Source organism: Copadichromis virginalis, linkage group LG12, assembly GCF_057382275.1.
Source record: "Copadichromis virginalis isolate Kocher_CV1m ecotype Utaka linkage group LG12, C_Virginalis_male_GT1.1, whole genome shotgun sequence".
NCBI classification, from domain to species: domain Eukaryota; kingdom Metazoa; phylum Chordata; class Actinopteri; order Cichliformes; family Cichlidae; genus Copadichromis; species Copadichromis virginalis.
This window is the reverse complement of record NC_140629.1, coordinates 14,288,056-14,307,735: the sequence shown is the minus strand read 5'-3', so window position 1 is coordinate 14,307,735 and position 19,680 is coordinate 14,288,056. Positions and strand designations below refer to the sequence as shown.

Genomic DNA, 19,680 nt, shown 5'->3' with positions numbered 1-19,680 from the left:
GAACCAAAGGAGTTTGTGGTTCAGGCCAAGAAACAAGCTATACCAGGCTTTACAGTTACAGTTTTTTGTTGTTGTTGTTCTTTTACAGTGACTAGAAGAATTCATGCTTACATTGTTACTCACAATTAATGTCATCATTACACATTGTTCATTATTTTTCCTTAAAAGAAACCATTACATTGATTAATTCAATCCCAGAGCAGCTCACTACACTACTCGTTGTATTTTGCATTGCTCTGTAAAATGACCTGAAATGCAGTCACATAATTGTAACAGTATAAACCTGAGGCTACAGTCCCAAATGCCGACACATAATACTATCCTAATGAGGGCATACATACAGTCTTTTTTATGTTTATGCATGAACACAAAAAACAACGTACAGTAAAGATGAAATCAGGACCAAAGAGACTTTAAGGTCATCGCACAATGATTGCACTGCAGTGCTGCAAGTCAGACTGCTCATCATAGCTTTTGTTAGCTGCTGAAGATCAGGATCTGGGTGCTGGGTTGGGGTCAGCTTTAGCATCACTCTGGGTTGTTGGCTAGCTTTGTGTTAGCATGTTGTCTAACGCAAGTTAGCAGTATATAGTTGTTTCTGTCTTGGATTCAGGACTTTATCGTCATGCTCTTGTGCTTTCGTGCATTAAAAATAAAAGTAATGACCTAGTAAAAATAATACAAGAATTGAAATCAGCTAAAGATGTAAAGTGATTACAATAAGACATTTTGTTGGAACGCATCACTTTCAACATTGTTATCACCATATCCATAAAAAACTTTTTAAGAATGATTTCAGTCAAACATGAGCCTCGTTTGTGTTTTGTCTCATTTTAGGCAAATCAGTTTAAAACTATACAAAAGTAATAAAAAGTTGAAAAGGTTCCTCTAAGGTTCCTACACTTCCTCTAAGGATCAGTTTAGTATTTGGGACATTATCTTCAGCATTAATGTGTGTTTGTCTGATGAATATTGTCAGGATCAGTATATTGTCTTGTCCATAATTTTTGTTGCCTTTTCTTTTTCTTTTGAAGGATTAAACAGTAAAATATCATCTGTAAATATAATATTAACAGAAGTAGATTTACAGAATTCTCAGTTCCTTTGTTAAAAAGTTGTTTTAACTCACCGACATGCTGTTTATTAAAAATGTTTACATTTAATTTTGTCGAGAGCTCACAGACTAAAATGTTAGAAGGGTTGTTGATTGCACATTACTGTTAATATGAGGCATAAGGTTCATTTGTGCTAGTATTTTTGCAATGTTAGTCATTACAAACTTTTTTGCCCATGAAACATGGCTGATTTTTTGGCAGTGCCAGCTTTCACAAAAAAAGTATATTTTTAGGTACCATGTACTTTAGGACAGAATGAGGTGGATAATTTATGACGATATTGCTTCACGAAGAACAGATCTGGATGCTGGTCTTTTAGGTGCTTTGCTGAATTTAATCCCTTGGTCTGAAAATCACGACATAATCGCTTAAATATCACCTCATTTTATCAATTATCATCCCTTGGTCACCCACATCATCCCTCCATGCCTGACTCTACCTTTCTTACCCACGTCAAGGACAGAGCTACTGCGAGAGTTGCATTTGTGGCCATAAGACTAGAAAACTTGTAGGTGTATGCTGCCTCCGCCTGTTCAGAAGAGCTGTAACCTTCACTGCCTACAGTATTAAAAAATACAAGTGCCATTGTGTTTTCAGGAAGGTAAATACCAGTTCTGGTGACATCCCAATTCATCGTGGTGTCATCGAAATTTCTTCAAGAAAGCAAAAAATAGTTTATTTCCTAAAATGTTTTCCACATTTGTTGTGAGTCTGTGTGAGTAAACTGACATGTTGCTGCAACACAATACCAGACTTGTTATATACAGTGCCCTTCCAGAGCAGACTGAAATTTTAGCTGCGGGAAGCTTTGAGATCAAAACGAGACAATGAGCCCCTCTCTGAGCTATCGTTTCAAGATATTTATATGACAACAGCACATAAACCGAACTGAAAAGAAAGCGAGCAAAAACAGTTGTGTGTTAACGAACCTTTAGACGGTACACTTCATAGCCTATACAAGGTATGAATTATATGCTGTGTAAAATGAACTTCTATGTTATAATAGATATATTATAGTTGTTTTTATTTCATCTTACCACAACCTCATAACTTATTTTCTAGCTAACCACATATATCTTCAGTAAGTGCAGGAAGAGCCGGGTTATCTCTCAGAAATGCAGTGACTCAGTGAAGCTGCTGATAGGTACTAATTACAATGAACAGATGAGACAAAATGATTTAGATAATTAACATGTGATGCAAATGAGGATGCCATTAATTAAAATGCATGTCCATTAGTGTAATGACTGAAGGCGATCTTAATCACACTGGTTTAGAACATTTATAAACCTCCAGAGATGCTCTAACAAGGGGTCAAACCAATTCATCAAACTATGTAAAAAGGAAAACAAACTAGGTGGAACGCAATATTAAGATGAAGCGTACCGATACTTATATCAAGCTGTAGCACTCTTATTGTGCACTAATAAAAACAACAATTTCCCGAGTTTACAACAAATATGCACAGAAGATGTTTTAGGGCCAGAATTGGAGCTGAGGTAAACAAGTTAACGGCAGCTTGCATTGTTTAGTTTTAACAAGCCAAAGAAAATTTCCAGACTTGCCCTTCTCGTGCTTCATTTAATCGCCTACTACTTGTCCTGAAGTGATAAGCATTAAACTTTCTTTTTCCGAACTGCGAAAGTCTGAATGAGTTCTTTGATCAGTCAAATGAACAGGCCAGGCTGCCCGCAGAGGCAGTGCCTGTGGTGTTTTGTTTTTTTTATTTGGCAGCGTTACGCATGCCAGGCGCAGGTTGGCCATCTGAGAGCGACAGATATGAAAAGGCCTCTGTGTGGTCCTAGGTGATAAGGCTGTCCTCATACATGCATTTGTTAGGACACTTAATCGCCAGAGCGAGAAGACTTTGATCTCTATATTCACAACATCATTATCATTTGTGTACTACGCACTTCTATGTCAGCCATTGTTGGCTGTATCCACGAATGCAGAATGAGCTTATGATCGTGTGAAATTAGTCAAACAGACCCTCGGCTCTAAGTTAGTTTAAAATGTTTATTAGATCCCCGCTCTTTAAAACCAAAATCCAGGGGTTAGTTCTGCATGCTCATAAATTTATACGCACTATTTGCACAAAAATCCTCTTCTTCTCAATGGACATGATGAAAAAGGTCAGATTTAAATGAAAGTTGAAATGGTCATTGAGCCTTCAGTCATTCTTTCCTCTTCTCCAATTCAGTTTTCACCTTACTTTGCTCCATTATGCTGAAAGGTTCACACTGTGATAGATATTATGCAAAGAAAGCTAATTTGGAATATTCTTAATAGCCAATCATCCGGCCAATTTGTTGCATTGTGAATTCACAGCAGGCTATGGCTTGCTGGGGCATTTCTCTGTTGACATGCTACTTTTAATTTGACGGGTTCTGATTTGATTTGACCTCCTCTGTGTTAATAGGCTCTGTCACTCAGGAACTGGAAAGTTTTGCTTATTTTTATTGTAGCTTACTTTCCTCAAACGCAGACAGATTTCGATGTGGAGCATATCGTCGCTACTTGTAGTTACTATCATCAGTCATCCTGGCATGAACACATTTCTATTTCCTGTCTCCTCTCCCTTTGATAAGCCATCATCCACTGGAAAAAAAATAAAAAGGTTTAAATGTCAAATGAAAGAGAAAATTGCCTGAATTATTCTAGAAAAAGACCATTATGGCTAACATTTTAAAATCCATTATCACCATCTTACATGCACAAGGTGGAGGTATCTAGTTTGGAGGCCACCATGTTTAAATAATATTCCAGGGGCAGTGCAATTTACTCTGGAATAGAAGAGTCTTTACCAAATTCTCCTTTTAATTTGATGAACTGTTGAATTAATAAAAACATGCATCATCCTTGAAAAAAAAGAAATGGAAAAATTGGAAACTACCCATCCTTGGACAGCTGACATTTTTGTGAAAATATTTAACCACTTAAGGTTCAGTTAGTACCATACAAGTGCTCCTTTTAAAATTTTGATTAATGTACAAGAGACTTGAAAAAAGGAAGTTAAAGCAGAGCAAGCACAAAACTGCAGTTCCTGTTGTGGCCACTTGAAGCAGGTTCCCAATGCATGTCAACACCCATAGACTCCCATGTTACAATGCACAAATTTAGTGCCTTACAATCATTTTTACAGTCTATTGTTTCCATCGCTATGAATAGTTCATGATATTTACGAGGGATGAATTTTTAATTTATAGCTCATCCACCTGGATACTAGAGGTAGGGGCATGGTCACTTTAATTAACAGTTCCTCTAGATGTCTGCTAGACCCCAACTGTCATGTAATGCAGAGATTGGGAACTCAAATGTGTGCAGGCACGCTTAAAGAACAACAAAACCCCAAACTACAATAGCAAAAAAACAGCCCTTTATTAGATGTCCAAAACATAAATCAGCCTGTAAAATCCATCTATTAAAAAAACAAACATGAGGTGAAGCAACAGGATGAAAGATTAACATACGCTGAGGTACTGAACAGAGGAACAACAGGACTATATGAACTCACACACTGAGGGCTAATTGGGTTTACACACAGCCGGGGGAAACAAGACACCGTGGCATCATCTCAATCACAGGGGAGGAAAGAAAAGCAGATACAAGACACAGAAGACAACTAACCTCCCTGGTGAGATTTGTCCCAATTTGCGGGAGAATGATAAAGAAGAAGAAGAAGCAACAGCGGCTGAAACAAAGACTACCTACTTAATTGTTAACATGCTTCAAAAAACATTTTGAATGTCAATATTTTAGAGGTGCTTTAATATAGATAAATGCCATAAGACATGCAGCTGACACAGCATTAACTTTATTGTGTTCAAACAAAGATTGAGGTAAAAAAAAATGTAATTGAAAGTAATAGGCAGTAATTAGAGACTGCGGAAAGAAATCTGACAAAAAAAAGTAGAAGCACTATAAACACAATTACAGGGAGACGGGTCTGACTGCTGCTGAACAGTTTTCTGGGTGAAACTCTAAGTGGCAGTCATGCTGCTGTATCTCATCAGACGTTGTAAGTCGTCATCCAGCAGAAAGCTATTATTCCACAAACCTATTTGAGTAAATGCTAGATTGCTTTTTCATTACACCATAAGCCATTATTTACACCAAGCTTAAAAGTTGACTCTACATGCAGCTACTTCATTACCAGATGATATAAAGGTAGAGATTTTAACTCCTCAACGGGGTTTAAGATGTATTGTGGATGTTAATTGATATAATCAAAGAATAGGTTGTTGTGAACAAAGATGGATTAAGCAGGATTAACTATTTGATTGCTATGGATTGCATAGCTGTACGCCTGCTTTAGCGTGCCCCCACTTTGTTAGGTTTGGGAGAGAAACTGTTTCAAATCATATTCCTTTCTCGCGAGGCTGTTTTATCATGAACAGCAGTCGCTCTTTGCAGTGTCTTAAAGACATTTGTGCACACTAGCAGCCTTTTGCAAAGGAGAGCCAAATGAAAGAAAAGACATTGAAAAGGCACTTTAAACTCATTAAATTTAACATGCCAGTAATGTATAAGATGAAGTCATTATCATAATATGTTTTCTGGCATCACTGTGCAAGCTACTTAGTTTGTTAGGTGTCATTGATAATTCATCATTATCTCCTAGTATTATATGCTTCATATGCAAATCAAATGCAATGAAGGAAATTATTTTAAAGGATATTTTCCTGCTGCAATCTCCAGCGATATAAAGTGAGAACCCAGAGCACAAAAGGAAATTGCTCTATTTTCTGTCTTGGTGCAATGCTGCCGTGCAGCATGAGTCACTGTATGATGAGGGCTATTACATGTACATCGTCCTCCCTGCTGGACTCTGCCATTATTTTACAAAAAAAGATTTTGTCGATTTAAGTGACACTTTTCCTGAGAGCAAAGCTTCTTCGGTACACAAACACTCATTCTCATTTCTTTCCATGTAACATACTGCTGTAATTCAGGAACAAAGGATCACACACAGACACAACTGGTGATGGATTGGGGATGTATTATTAACACTGGAGTGGAGACTGGGGCTTGTCTGCTCTTTTCGTGCAGCGTTTACTGCAAAGTAAGCAACAACTGAGCGTGACTGCATGTTGACCAATGCAAGACGTAGCCTCACTTCTTCCGAAAGTAACAGCTGCTATTATTCTTCTCCTTCTCAAACTTGCAGTCTTCAACCTCCGCTGACATTGAGTCAAGCGAATCGAGGCACTCACTTGAGGCAATTATAAAATTTTTAGTGCACCTTTCTCCGGGCTTTGTACAACTTTTTTTCAAACAGGCACTAGTACTTCAGAACACGTGTAAGATGTGTAACATGGGAAGAAGTTCCCATTTAATACAAAGAGAAAAACACCTATTGCATGAATATCTAAAAATAAAACAGCAGTGGTACAATGTGGTTTGAAATTAATATTTAAAGGAGGAAAAGAGTTCAGAAGGGCGTGCCTCACATAAAATCTTAGCTTGATGGATGAACTATATTTTTCATGGAGACACCATAGAAGAAATCAGACAGGAATTGGTGTGATAGCAAATTTATTAGACACCAAGCATACAACTGACGCTGAGTGTAGACTTTAAATAATCAAAGATAAGCAAATGTTACTAGTTTGTTCTAAGAGAATTGCATCATTATTACAGTTTTGTCCAATCAAGAACTTATATCTGTCAAAGTTAATATGAAATGCTTCAACTTGAGGAAGAGGTTTCCCTAAAAGCTGATACCCAAAAACCTTCTTTGGGTATCGGTGCTGTTAAATTGGCAGAGACTTGTGCAAAACCAGTAGCAGAGACACGAATTGTCATCTGTGCAACCACAAATATTGTTGCATTTGTTACATTTGTTACCTGCGCTTTCTCTGTGTGGCAGCTGGATTACAAAAGGGTGTTGTGACTGCTTCGTGTGTGCCTGTGCGTGTTGCACAGATGTGCAGGTGTGTACACTGAGTACACACGGCTGAATGTCTCAGCTGTGTGCCAGGCAGATAAACACCGCTGATCTTCTGCATGCAGTTTGTTTAATAGTGTGCCTCCTGTGGAGAACATCCTACCAAACATTTGTTTTCGAACAGATTTCAATAAAGCTGTCAGCGATTTTGCAATAACACTGGGCATCCATTTGTGCGTCTGTGTGTGAACAGGAGTGCCTCCGTGCGTGTTTGTGCTAGTAGGCGAGTGCTCGTGCCTGCAGAGACGTGTTTGCGTGCGAGCACCCTGCTATGCTCGCACCGTTAATACCGAAAGCTCCACGAGTGGCTGCGATGGAATCAATTTGCATCTTCTTTAAAAGGCAGTGCATCAGTGAACAAATTACCTACCATCACGCTTCATTATGTGTACTGATGGACAACGGCGACTAATGTATGCAAGAACCAGTGGCCTAAAATATCAGCTGTGGTGGGATTGAGTGTACAAAATCATTATGCCGAAAAGAGTTAAAAACCTGATCTGAGGTGGGCTATTATCCAAAATACTATCTTTGAAAGAGTGGAAGGTAGGATTTAATTTTCCAAAAGGCACAATTTCCTTGTATTACATTTTCTACTACAAAATTTTAAGAGTAAATGCAATCTTTCTGGAAATAAAAGACAAACATCCAGTACTCCAAAGTGGCATTGACCAAGTCCAGTAAGTCGCACACAATTCAGTCAGAAATAAGGCCCCAAAACAGCCCATGAGATACACAAACATAATGCTAGGAAGCTTTGAAGAAGTGATAAGAACAAAGACAATATGACAAAAGACAGTCACATATTACACATATTATTACGGTATTATGCATATTATTATTATTTGGTCAATATGACTGGAGAACAGCTATGGTATTAATAAAGGTTAGACTATTTGAAACATTTGAAAGCTGGAAAAATGTCCACTGTGCCATTAAGATATAGGAGAATGTGATGGATTATTCTGCAATGAGTGCTTTTTCTTCGCTCTCCTCTTTTCACTCTCTGTGTTTACTCTGCATTTAATAATTAGTTATTAATCTCTGGCTTTGTTCCACAGTGTGTCTTTTGACCCATCTCCCTCCACTCACACCCTACCAGTCATGGCTGATGACTTGCTGAGTGTGGTTCTGCTGGAGGTTTCTTCCTGTGAAAAGGGAGTTTTTCCTTCCCACTGTTGCCAAGTGCTTGTTCATAGGGGCTTATCTGATTGTTGGGGTTTTCTCCGTATTATTATATTACAATATAAAGCACCTTGAGGCGACTGTTGTTGTTACTTATATAAATAACATTGAATTGAAATCATTCATTCTTTAATGATCTGAGAGCAAGTACAAAAGAAAAATGAAAATAGAATTCAAACACAGGCTTAAATTAGGCTCAGTGTGAATTTGATATGAAGCCCACAAGTACAAAAATTTGATCTGTTTTAGGATCATATTAAAGCTTGAAAGACAATCAAACTGTTATAAAACTGTAAATAACAGGAAACAAGAAATCAAAGAATGAGGTCATGTACTGGAGTCTGCCTTTATTACTGATGCTCACTGGGGGAAACACAAGGACTTTAGATGTTATTGAAAACTTTATGCCCTCTTACTTATCTTCCAGGAATAGTGACACTGTTGAGATGTGATGCTCACAGTGTTGTCTGTAATGTGATTTGCAATGACCCCAATGGAGGTCGCGGGCTAAAATGAGTGTCTTTGAGGAATAAAGTTGTTCTTTATAATACAAGCATTGCTGTAGCTTTAACCTCCCTGGGGCCACAACTGTCAGAACTAAGACGCAAAGCATTGTTTCTAATGTTGATTTTGTATTTCAAAAACATCACAATTTCTGAAATTCCAAGGTTTGTATCTAAGAAAAACTGTCTCATATTAATTTACAAGGATATAAAAAGTGAAAAAAGAAGCAGTTGCTCATACTTGAGGGGCCGGGACCATGGAAATTAATTTACTGTAAGCTCGTCTTCACTTTATCAAGCGGTTCGCATGGGACAAAAGTGTCAGGATATTTGCTTCTAAATGTCTCTGTATATTAATTTGCACATTAACAGAGTCACTGATTCTCTTAAATCTTCATACTACAAACAATACACTCTGGAGTAAAGACAGATAGAATCGCAAGTCAGGTCCTCTTAAATCATGCTGCATCAGCTCCAGGCTTGTAGCTGCAGAACACTAATGGCTGAAGAGAAAAGTCTCAATAAAACAGAAATAAATGAGCCTTCACTGGGGTTGAGAAATAAAAAAGCAGCGGGAGGCCTCCCTCTTTTTGCGTAAGACCCCAACGTGCAGACCAAGGTACTGGTCACATGCTCATATCAGATTCATTATAGTCCAATCTCATTTGAAAGCCATCATCCCCAGCTATAAACAGGCACTGAATCAGCAGCTGCTGGGGTGCTTCTGCAGGGGAGAGCATGTGATGAAAGAATAAGAAAATGCCTTGTCATTTGTTGGCAGGCATTGAAGCCATAAGCCATTTTCCTAAAACAGCTTATCCATTTGAAAGTGGAAGAAAGAATTACTCTGGGGAACAGATATAGATGATTAAGACGAAACGCATCTGAGAAAAGGACTTCAAACATGCATTAAATAAATCTTGTCAGACGTCTCTGCGTTGTTATGAGTAATTTCTTTGTAGTTTGTTTATATTTAGCCTGTGAGTGTTTTGGTGTTATTTGGCAGCCGACTACAGGTAACGTTCGCGTTTCCAGTCGGGTAATAGCATCAGCAGCAGAGTCCTCTTTGGAGGCGATGATACGCGAAAAAAGTAGAAATAAAATAAAGAAAGAATGTTAACAAAGAAAGAATAAACTACCCCGGTGTACAGCTCTTGTGAATTTAAAAGAGCTGATTTATTTTCATGTAGTAAAGAGTCTCCTCGTGTGTTCAGTATGCGTCGCAGCGGGTGCTACAAGGTGTCAAACATCGCCCCATCTTGTGCTGAGTTTGCTGATTTAAAATTTGGCTCATTAAGTTTTCTAGATTTTTATTAGCTTGTAGAGAGTCTGGCCTTGGCTTGGTGAGGTTCTGTTAACAAACACAGCTGCCAAAAGCTGGGCACACCGAGAGGCAGCAGCAGAGCAGAGCAGAGGGATATTAAACTCCAGCATATACACCCCATTGTTCCCACACTGCTCCATGGGGGGGCTCCTATTATCTGTCTGGGATCCTTGTGACGGCTCCCTTACTGAAAATACAGGGTTGTAAACCCACGAATGGCTTTCATATATTGACCATATACCACTGGATGTGTGATGGGATTACATCATATAGTTTTGGTTTTTTTTACACTGCATGTGTTTATTGCCCAGTAAAACTTGTTTAGAAGGAAACATAAATGTATAGTAAAGAAACAGCAGCTTTTTTAAAGACACAGTATTTATAAAGCTCCAAGATATAGAAATCTCTACAGCATCTTCTCTGCCGGTGTGCGCACAGTTCCACTTTCAACCTTATAGTGTCCTCTGTGGACAAATCCATGGCCAGCACAGGTCCGGATGGAAGAAAGGAGTTTCTCTCGATTTATCATCATCTGATTGTTGGTATATTTTGCAAGGAGGTAGCAGTTATTGGGTTGGGAGTCACATAATCCAACAACCTGTTTTTTCCACAGGGACCATCAATCCTGTGTAGCTGCGTGTGGCCAGACAAATACTCTGAGATTGCGTAATTGCAGGGCTTTGCTGGTTGCCTCGGGTGTTTGTGGAGCCCATACAAGAATCATATAATGGGCTTTGAGATGTCTCTCCGGTGTGCATTCAAGATCCTATCACAACATGTGCCTCGATATGCTACTGCCTGTACTATAGACAGTCATTGGCGGCTATAAAATAAGCAAATTTGTCTTGTTTAGTTACATTTGTCCCAGTAAAAGCAGGGCAAATGTAGCGAATAAACAGAAGAAAGAACCAAAGGATTCAGGAAATAGCCTCCTGACAATTAAGACATAAATATCACACCCTAGACTTTATGTTAGACTCTGTTAGCGAATAAATTTATGCTTGTGTCTCTTTCTGTTCAAATCACTGGTTACATTTGTAACCGCCTTGTCCAAATGTTACTTGTAAGACTAGCATGTTATTTGGATGTCGATGAATACGAAATACATTAAAGCTCACAATAAAATATCCTGCTGGAAGGCTAATAGAGGCCAAGCTCTCACTACTGATGAATATATTGACAAGAACAGAGCCTCAGAGATCACAATACATTTCCCGCTCCCTACATTATACATGCAGCGGTAATTATGTCTTTGTAGAATGACTGAATTAAATTACAATTATTCCTTCTATCTGTTATTCAGTCCTAATTAACTGGTAGGTTTTATTCAATCCACTGTCTTTTACTTAGACTTTCCTTTGCCCCTCACAATTTTATTCCCTTCTAAGCGCAAACATGATCAAAGCAGTTTTCTTATAATTAAATACAGTCTCTAAGCTAGGGCCCCACTTTAGCCTGTAGTTTCATGTTTAATTTAGGGTCAGTAACTCGTAGATTCTTCCAAGCGCACAGTAACAGTTATCTATATTCAATTCTAACTTTAATCTTGTAAACTAAATTATATTGGTATTATTAAGAAGGATTTAAATGGCATCGAGAGGCACACTCACCTCTGACCACATCCGTTATATAGCACACTTATTGTAATAAGATTCGACTAAAAGATCGTGCATTCATTACCCTGATGATGACCCCAGAAATATAGCATATAACACCCAAACCTTATCTCTTTGGCTCAGTTTGACTGTATTGTCCATTACATTGCGAATGATGCTCAGCCTATTAGCGGTCGGGAAGTACAGAGATATGATTTAATGCTGTTTCTTGGAGGGAACACAATAAGACTAAATTGAATGGTTTCCTTATTCACTTTCACGGACTTTAATGTGCCCTTAAAACTCTATAATTGGCACTGTAACTGGTCATATTATATCCTCCCTGACACTTGTAGCCACTTGTTCGTTGACAATGGCTAATTATCTCACATAGTTGCATTCTGGAGGTTGTGGGATGTAAATAAAAAGTAGTCAGCAGTTAAAAACATGGTGATTCTCAAGGACTGTTTCACTCCTCTGTACTTCAAACTTCCAGATAAGAAGAGACACTAGTAAAAATTATAGGACTATCCTTCCACTTTGTATAAGGAGTAATTTAATCACTATTAGTAGTCAGAAATTTAAAAGACTTAAGGCCATATTATTGTGTGTGGATGCTTTAATAAATTATTTAGAAGCCTTAATTCGAAATAGCCCCCATGACAGTATTTTCTTAAAGGATTTTTTAAAGTAAGTGAGATGAGAAGATCAATGAGACTTTCATGTCTTTACACCAAATCTGATGCCAGATATCTTAGCTTAGCTCAGCACGGGTGGAAAGTGCTAGCTCATCTGTCATGGCTCGGCTGTGTGGCAGGCAGGAGGAGGACCCAAAATGCAAAACTCACACACACGGGGATGAACTCAAAAAGCAGCTTTATTGCTGACAAAAGATAATAGGAGATACAAAACTAAACTGGGAAAAACTAACGTAAAGCTCACCAGGAAACACGGGGGAATCACACACAGCATGAGGGAGAACGCGACGCCGAACAGAGGGAGACTCAGACAGAAATACACAGAGGGTAAACGAGGAAAGTGGGCACACACGGGGAACACAGGTGACACTGATAATCATAACGAGACAGGGCGGGGTGAACTGAACATGACATGTACAGGCACAGAGGTTCAGACAGGAGGAGAGAGAGCACGGGGAAACACAGACATAACGGGCTGGGGAAACATGAAACAACCACAAAGGGAGACGAGGGCTCATAAATACATAGAGGGCACACAGGGGGGAGAGAGAGCACGGGGAGAACTTAGACATAATGGGCAGGGGAAACATGGAATAAGACATAAGGAGAGACGAGGGCTCACATATACACAGAGGGGCACACAGGGGGTAAAAGCCATGAAGGGAAAACACTTAGGGAACAACACAACAGGGCAACTCAGAAAACATGGCCTAAATAAGGAACGAAATACAAAAATACAAGGAACTAAGAATACTGGGCCCACATGGCCCAGGACCATGACATCATCTCTGCTCAGAGATAACAAAACACTTGAGCTCATTAATTAGGAGAGTATCCTGTTCATGTAATCCTCATAAAAACAACACATTGTGTTTCAAGCATCTTCCTGTATATCACTATATCCATGGCCTGCATCGAGTCTTGCTTTGGGCTTTTATTTAATCATTATCTTCACAGATGACCTTGAGTTCAGGTTCAGTGGTTTAAGCATTGAACTGATGACACTTTACGACAGATTTATGTATTGCAATGGTGTTACTCCTCAAGCCACAAACTGAGCATTTTGTACACACTAATGTGCAAAACTGTCCTAAGAAAAACACAGAACCAAATGTCCCAAACAATGCAAGTAATTTTAAAGCTAACTCTTAGAATCAGTCAGCTAAAGAGACAAATGTGCCCAATTGCACAGCTTAGATTTCTTTGCCATGGATGGCCTGTTGTATAAATTGTTAGTGATTTGGCCTTTCGGGAGGCATCATGCTGTGCAATGTATGAAAAGCCCAAGGACACTAGCTCTTCTGGGACTGAAATAATCACTGTCTGCTGTTTTTTTTGATGTGTTAATTTAATTCCAAAAAGCACTTGAAGTCCAGCCAAAAGGCAAACAGGGACACTTTACATTTATTTTGTGTTGATTTTTCTATACTTGTGACAGTAAAACCTGCACCGTTTTTGCTGTCTGCTGCACTTTATTGTAAAACTTTGCATGACTTACCTGGTTTTATCTAGCCCGGGCAGAAGCGTTGCAGTTTTTAGGGTGGATGTGCCTCCATTACCCTTTTTTATGATCTTCATATTGGATTTCTATAGGTCAAAAAAAATAAATAAACGGTTTGCACATAATGTCTGTCCCAATTCCAATGACTACTGTGCAAAATCGTGCTGCCAGAAAGCACTTCATATGTATTATTTACACAGTTCGCCCCCACAATGTGCCGCAATTAGTGTGTATCTGGTTGATCCAGAGATCAGGAAAGTCAAATGTAGCAGCAGCTCTGCTCTGTACAGATAGAAGCGCAGCCCCCTGTGATCACAGCCCCCTGTGATCACAGCCCCCTGTCACAGGGCACGGGCCCTCCTCCTCAGATCCGCATCAAATCAGTTGTGTCAGACACAGTGCCATTATGCTTCCATACAGTAGACAGATTTTCCCCTCTTCCTTTCTTGCTTATAGCTGCTTTGCAGTGGGAGTACCAAGCATGTTCTGAATGCCTAATACTAATCTGTCCTGACATTCAAATTATAAGATCAGTTTCTACACGTATGTGTGTGCTATACAGCACCATGCAGTTGTTCTGACACCATGCACTCAAACCACCACTCAGACTCATGCACTGTAGTCCTGTCTTAATTAGGATGCCAGAAACCCTTTGTGTTAAAATGCAGTTCACATGTTTTAATTAAAAATGAATCAGAAACACTTGCAAATCCTGACTTATTGTCTAGTTTTTCCATGTTTCCATAGCTACCAAGTCATCTCCAACCAGGAAGTAAAATGGGATTCAGAGCTATTCTTTTTTTGTGACCACAGACTAACCCATTTGTTCAAAAAGCAGCTCCATAATGAAAGTGAATAAATAAGATATTCAGGTAAAATTAACTGTAAGCCCAATGCCACCCACATTCGTTGCATCAGTTAGCAACCCACCCCACCCCCCCACCCGGCGGATATGTGAGCATCCTGGGATTTGTGCTCATCTCTTCATTCATGTTGTATATTTCAACTATTTCTCCTAAATATATATTTGTCACAAATCTGTTGCTAAAATTAGGACTGTGTCTCAAAATTCTGCTCATTTTCACTTCAAAAGGGCGAATAGACCAGATAAAACATTCAGCCTCTTGTTGAGCCTGACTTGAAAGAATCTGGAGTATCAAATGTCAGGAGGGGGGCACGAACATCTGAATAAAATGTCATAACAATCTTTCTAAATCTTGTTGAGATGTTTCAGTGCAGTATCCCTCCGTAGAGCCATGACTGTACTGTAGAATGACTTAAAATTGTTTCCTCTGCTCCATTATTAGTGAAGGAATTGGTCCCCATCATGGGAAGCTCCGTGCTGACTTATTTAAAATGTGACAAAGCTCCTGCTCAGAGGGCCACATCGGCTGCATGATAAAGGAAATCTGCAATACGTCTTTACCTCCTCAAATCAACAGCGGTGTTGCTGGAGAGCAGCGGTGACTTGAGGAAAAAAAATGTCATCAAGGAAGACGAGTGTTCATACAAGCTGCCTCAGTGATTAAAATGACAATCTGTTTGTGCTCACAGCTTGATTGCTGGCAGTCTGTAGCTTCAGGGAGCTTCACCCAATCTTTAGTTATCTGTGAATTCTCCACAGTGAAATTTGTCATCGAGTCTATATTTCATTAGAACAGCTCAGGTCCTTAAAAAAGGCCTTACAACAAGGCATTCTTGTTTTGCTGTTGTTGATTTGTCAGGCAGAGCTGGGTTTGCGATCTTGCATTATGTGCTTAATATGCTTAATTTACTATAAAGCTTGGTAACATTTACCATAACAATTCTTAATAAATGGTAGGTGCATAGTTAACAACATTTTATTTTTAACAATCAATTTGCTATAGAAGTTAGCTGTTTGTAAACCACTCTATAAAATTACTTAGTTGTTATTATAAACTTAAAACTGATATTTTTAAGACTTTGCAAATGGTTAATAAATTGATGCAGTGCATCTATAAGAAGGATGTGAACAATAAGTTTTATGGGTGTATGGGTATGTGTTTTATCTCACATATCTCCTGGAATTATGCTCACATGCCTCCTGTATGTTTGGCTTTGTTGATTAATTTAATATATCATCAACCTGCCAGGGATTCCAGATGAAATTTAGTCTCTGTGACTAAATTTACATGCAGCATCCCTTTTAAATCAGCATAAATATAGAATGATCAGTAATCTCTGACAAGTAATTACCAAATATGTTATATAAGATGTGAAGTGCAATATAGTTCAGAAACATTAGCATTAATATAAATTATTTAGTAAACATTGGCAAAATTGCTTAGAATAAAATAACTATTTAATAGTTTATCTAACGGTGATTTGTAGGAGGCAGATTGCATGTCATCCAGTAACGGGGGGTGGAGCTCAAGAGGTAGAGCAGGCCATCTACTGATCTGAAGGTTGATGGTTCGATTCCTGGAGCCAGTGTAAATACATCCCAAATATCCCTGAGAAAGATACTAACCCCAAGTTACTCTCTGAGTAACTACTTTCTTCTATGCTTTTTAAAAAAGCATAGAAGAAAGTGTGAAAGAAAGAATAGGTAATAAGGTAATGATAAGGTAATAAGAATCAGTTCGTTTACCATACGCCAGCTACAATACCAGTGAGAGGTGGGATACACCCTGGACACGTTGCCAGTCTATCACGGGGCTACCACAGAGAGACAGACAACAATTCACACTCACATTCACACCTATGGGCAATTTAGAATCAGCAGTTAACCTAATCCCACCAATAGCATGTTTTTGGACTGTGGGAGAGAGCCAGAGTGTCTGGAGAGCACCCACGCAAACACAGGGAACACATGCAAACTCCTCACAGAAAGCCCAGCCAGTTGATGGAGTCGAACTCAGGACCTTCTTGCATTGAGGCAAACCACTAGTGCCAACCACCGTGATAAATTGCATTGCCACAAAACTGTTGCTTCACATCCTGCTTACTTGACTAACTTCTAATCTGAGTTTATATAGAGGCGGTTATTATAAAGTCTTATCCACTTACAAAGGAGTTGTAAGTGTGTGTGCGTGTATGTGTGTATCAAGTGTACTATTTTAATCAGCCATTTCCTCATTCGTTCACTCCCCTGATGGAAATGGAGCAGAAATCTACATTATCAAAATGCAAGCTGCCTTCCTTACATTTCATCCTCTTCCTCCTGTAATAACCTTTGGAAGAAACTGTTATTAACCTGAAGAGACCCTGTTCTTGTAAAAGGAATATGGAGGTAGAATGTGAAATGACTTAAAGATTAGATATGCCAGGAAGTCACACAGGGATAATGTAATATTTGGCTTGAACTTGCAGTGTAGTGCTTGGGCTTCTTGTTTAAATGAGTGATTTGATGGAGACGTTGTGCCTCGCCTTTGCTGAACAGTATATCTTGATAATGCAAACATGCTTCCCGAGTATAAATTAAATGCTCCTCTTCTTGCATCTTAGTGCGCTGGATCTACGTCTGCCTCGGTGTTTACAGCTCGCCTCTACCCCAACACCTCGGGATTTGACCACTCAGATGCTGAACTCTGGCATTTTACATGCACTTCTAGATTTGGTTATGTTATTCAACTGTCTGGCATTTCCAAAGGTCACAACCTTTACTTGTTCATTTGGTGCTTTTGATGTCAGTGTTTCTGTGTTCAACATGAGTTTTCCCAGGACAGATGTCAGCGGTATGGGCCTTGTTAGGGCAGCAGAAGGGGCTGATCGGTACGACTGATCAATCCTCAGCAGGTCCTGTGTGATCTTTTCTGCCTCTCACTCCCTCCTTTAACTGCCAAGCCTAATCAATGCACCAGTGGTTCATCCAAGACAGAAGTAGAGAATTAAAGGTCCAATTGTGGCAAGATGTGCAAATCAGGGGCCATAAGAAGAGAAAACACCAAATCGCTGATCCCAGTCTTCTCCCTCAAAAATTCAAAATTCTGCACCTCGGACCTTTACACCGTACTCTACAATGTGCGCCTTTCCTATAGAGAGCAGACCTGTCCTGTATGGTGTGTATTTTCCATGGAGAGACACTGAGAATATGACAGGTCCTCCTGTAGCATTAGGCATTATCTGACAGTGGGGAAAGAAAAGCAGAGCAAAGTGGTTGGTCTGAGTGGCTAAAGACTGAGTGATGAACCGCGGTGGCCTCTTTCTCTCCTGTGAAAGAAGGCTGGGCTCATCCTGCAGCAGGAAGGTTAAGGATTTATCATTGACCAGAAAATTCAAGTGTGTGTGTGATCAGGGTGGCTGGCCCAGCTCTGGGCTAAATGGAAGACTAATGGATAGAGGGAGCGAGCCTGACGGGCTCTGTGGAGCCCTGTTCGCTCCCCCTCCACCTGTCATCCATCACATTTCCAGCTGATACTGGGAGATAGCTGTGCCACACTGGTGGGAGGGGGACAAAAAGAGCAGGCGGAATGAGGGACAGCACCAGCTGGACGAGGACAGGGACACAGATGTGACTACTACATGTCTTTAGGAGCAGTCGGTGTTTAGCAGCCATTTTCATCCCCAGATGGAGGAAAAGAGAAGCCTGTCTGTTTGGGGAAGGATGATACCACAGGCTGTGCTCAAACTACAAGTACTCTAACAAGACTAAGTTGACAATCAGTGCACTCAAACAGCATTCAGAGTACATCTTCAGGGCTAATTAGATTTTTCAAAATATCAATGAGCTGTTTGTATTATCCCGCAACACCTAAATGGATGAAAGAGGCTAAAATGAATGGGAGAGAACGAGGCGAATGGCTTAGTGACTATTAGTATTGAAGCCTATGTAAGTAAATTAGAGCTCTTTGTGTTTATATCAGTAAAAAGGATATAGTGCCATTTATACAACAGGGTTGTCCTTCCAGCGAGGAAGCTTTATGGGAACCTTTTCACATATCACTGGCTGTCCTTTCTCTTTGGGAGACAGTGACACACACGTGCCCACACACACACACACACATGCACAAAAGCCAGTGAAATGGCTTTTTAAAGTCCTTTTATATCAGCTCAGATTAGAGTTCTTTTAAAACAGATGTCACCGTGAGGGCAAAGAAAAGAGATTATAAATTATTTGATCACCTCTCTACCACGAATCTTTTACCATGGTCATGCCACAGTCCTTAGATTTAACGTCAGAAATAGTATCCCTTCAAAGTTAATGCTTAGCTTGGCTTTTCAAATAAAACAGGGAACAAGTGATTAAAAATCTAGATCAAAAGGAAAGGATTTGATCATGAATTGCAGTCCCATTGTGCAGTGGATGGGAAACTAAAGCATTCTGTTGTTTGGTAATTTAAGAGAATGGTATCTGCCACCGAGCACAAATCAGGGAATATCCATCCATACATGCATCCATTTTCTTCCACTTATCCGATTCTGGGTCGTAGGGAGGCTGAAGCCTAGCCTAGCTGCTGTCGGGCCATGGGCAGGATATACCCTCGATAGGTCACACTCACATTCACACCTACGGGCAATTTAGAATAATCAGTTAACATACATCAGAGTACACAAAAAGAACAAGCTCACACAGAAATGCTTTGGCTAGATGGTAGATTCATGCCAGTGACCTTCTTGCTGTAATACAACTGTGCAACCCTACCATGGCATGTGCTGATTTTTATTGTATAATATATTTTAGTTAGTGGGGATAGGTTAATTGGATAATCCAAATTGCCACTAGGTGTGAATGTGCGAGTGAATGTGAGTGTGAATGGTTGTCTGTCCCTATGTGTTAGCCCTGCGACAGACTGGCGACCTGTCCAGGGTGTACCCCGCCTCTCGCCCTATGACAGCTGGGATAGGCTCC

At 39.6% G+C, this 19,680-nt stretch overlaps 1 protein-coding gene across 1 annotated transcript in view; it reads left to right on the top strand.

Moving 5' to 3' along the window:
- The window catches only part of LOC146696634 (transmembrane protein 132C), a 168,748-nt gene that overhangs the window by 27,101 nt on the left and 121,967 nt on the right, over positions 1-19,680 (top strand). The gene's annotated exons all lie outside the window — the stretch shown is intronic.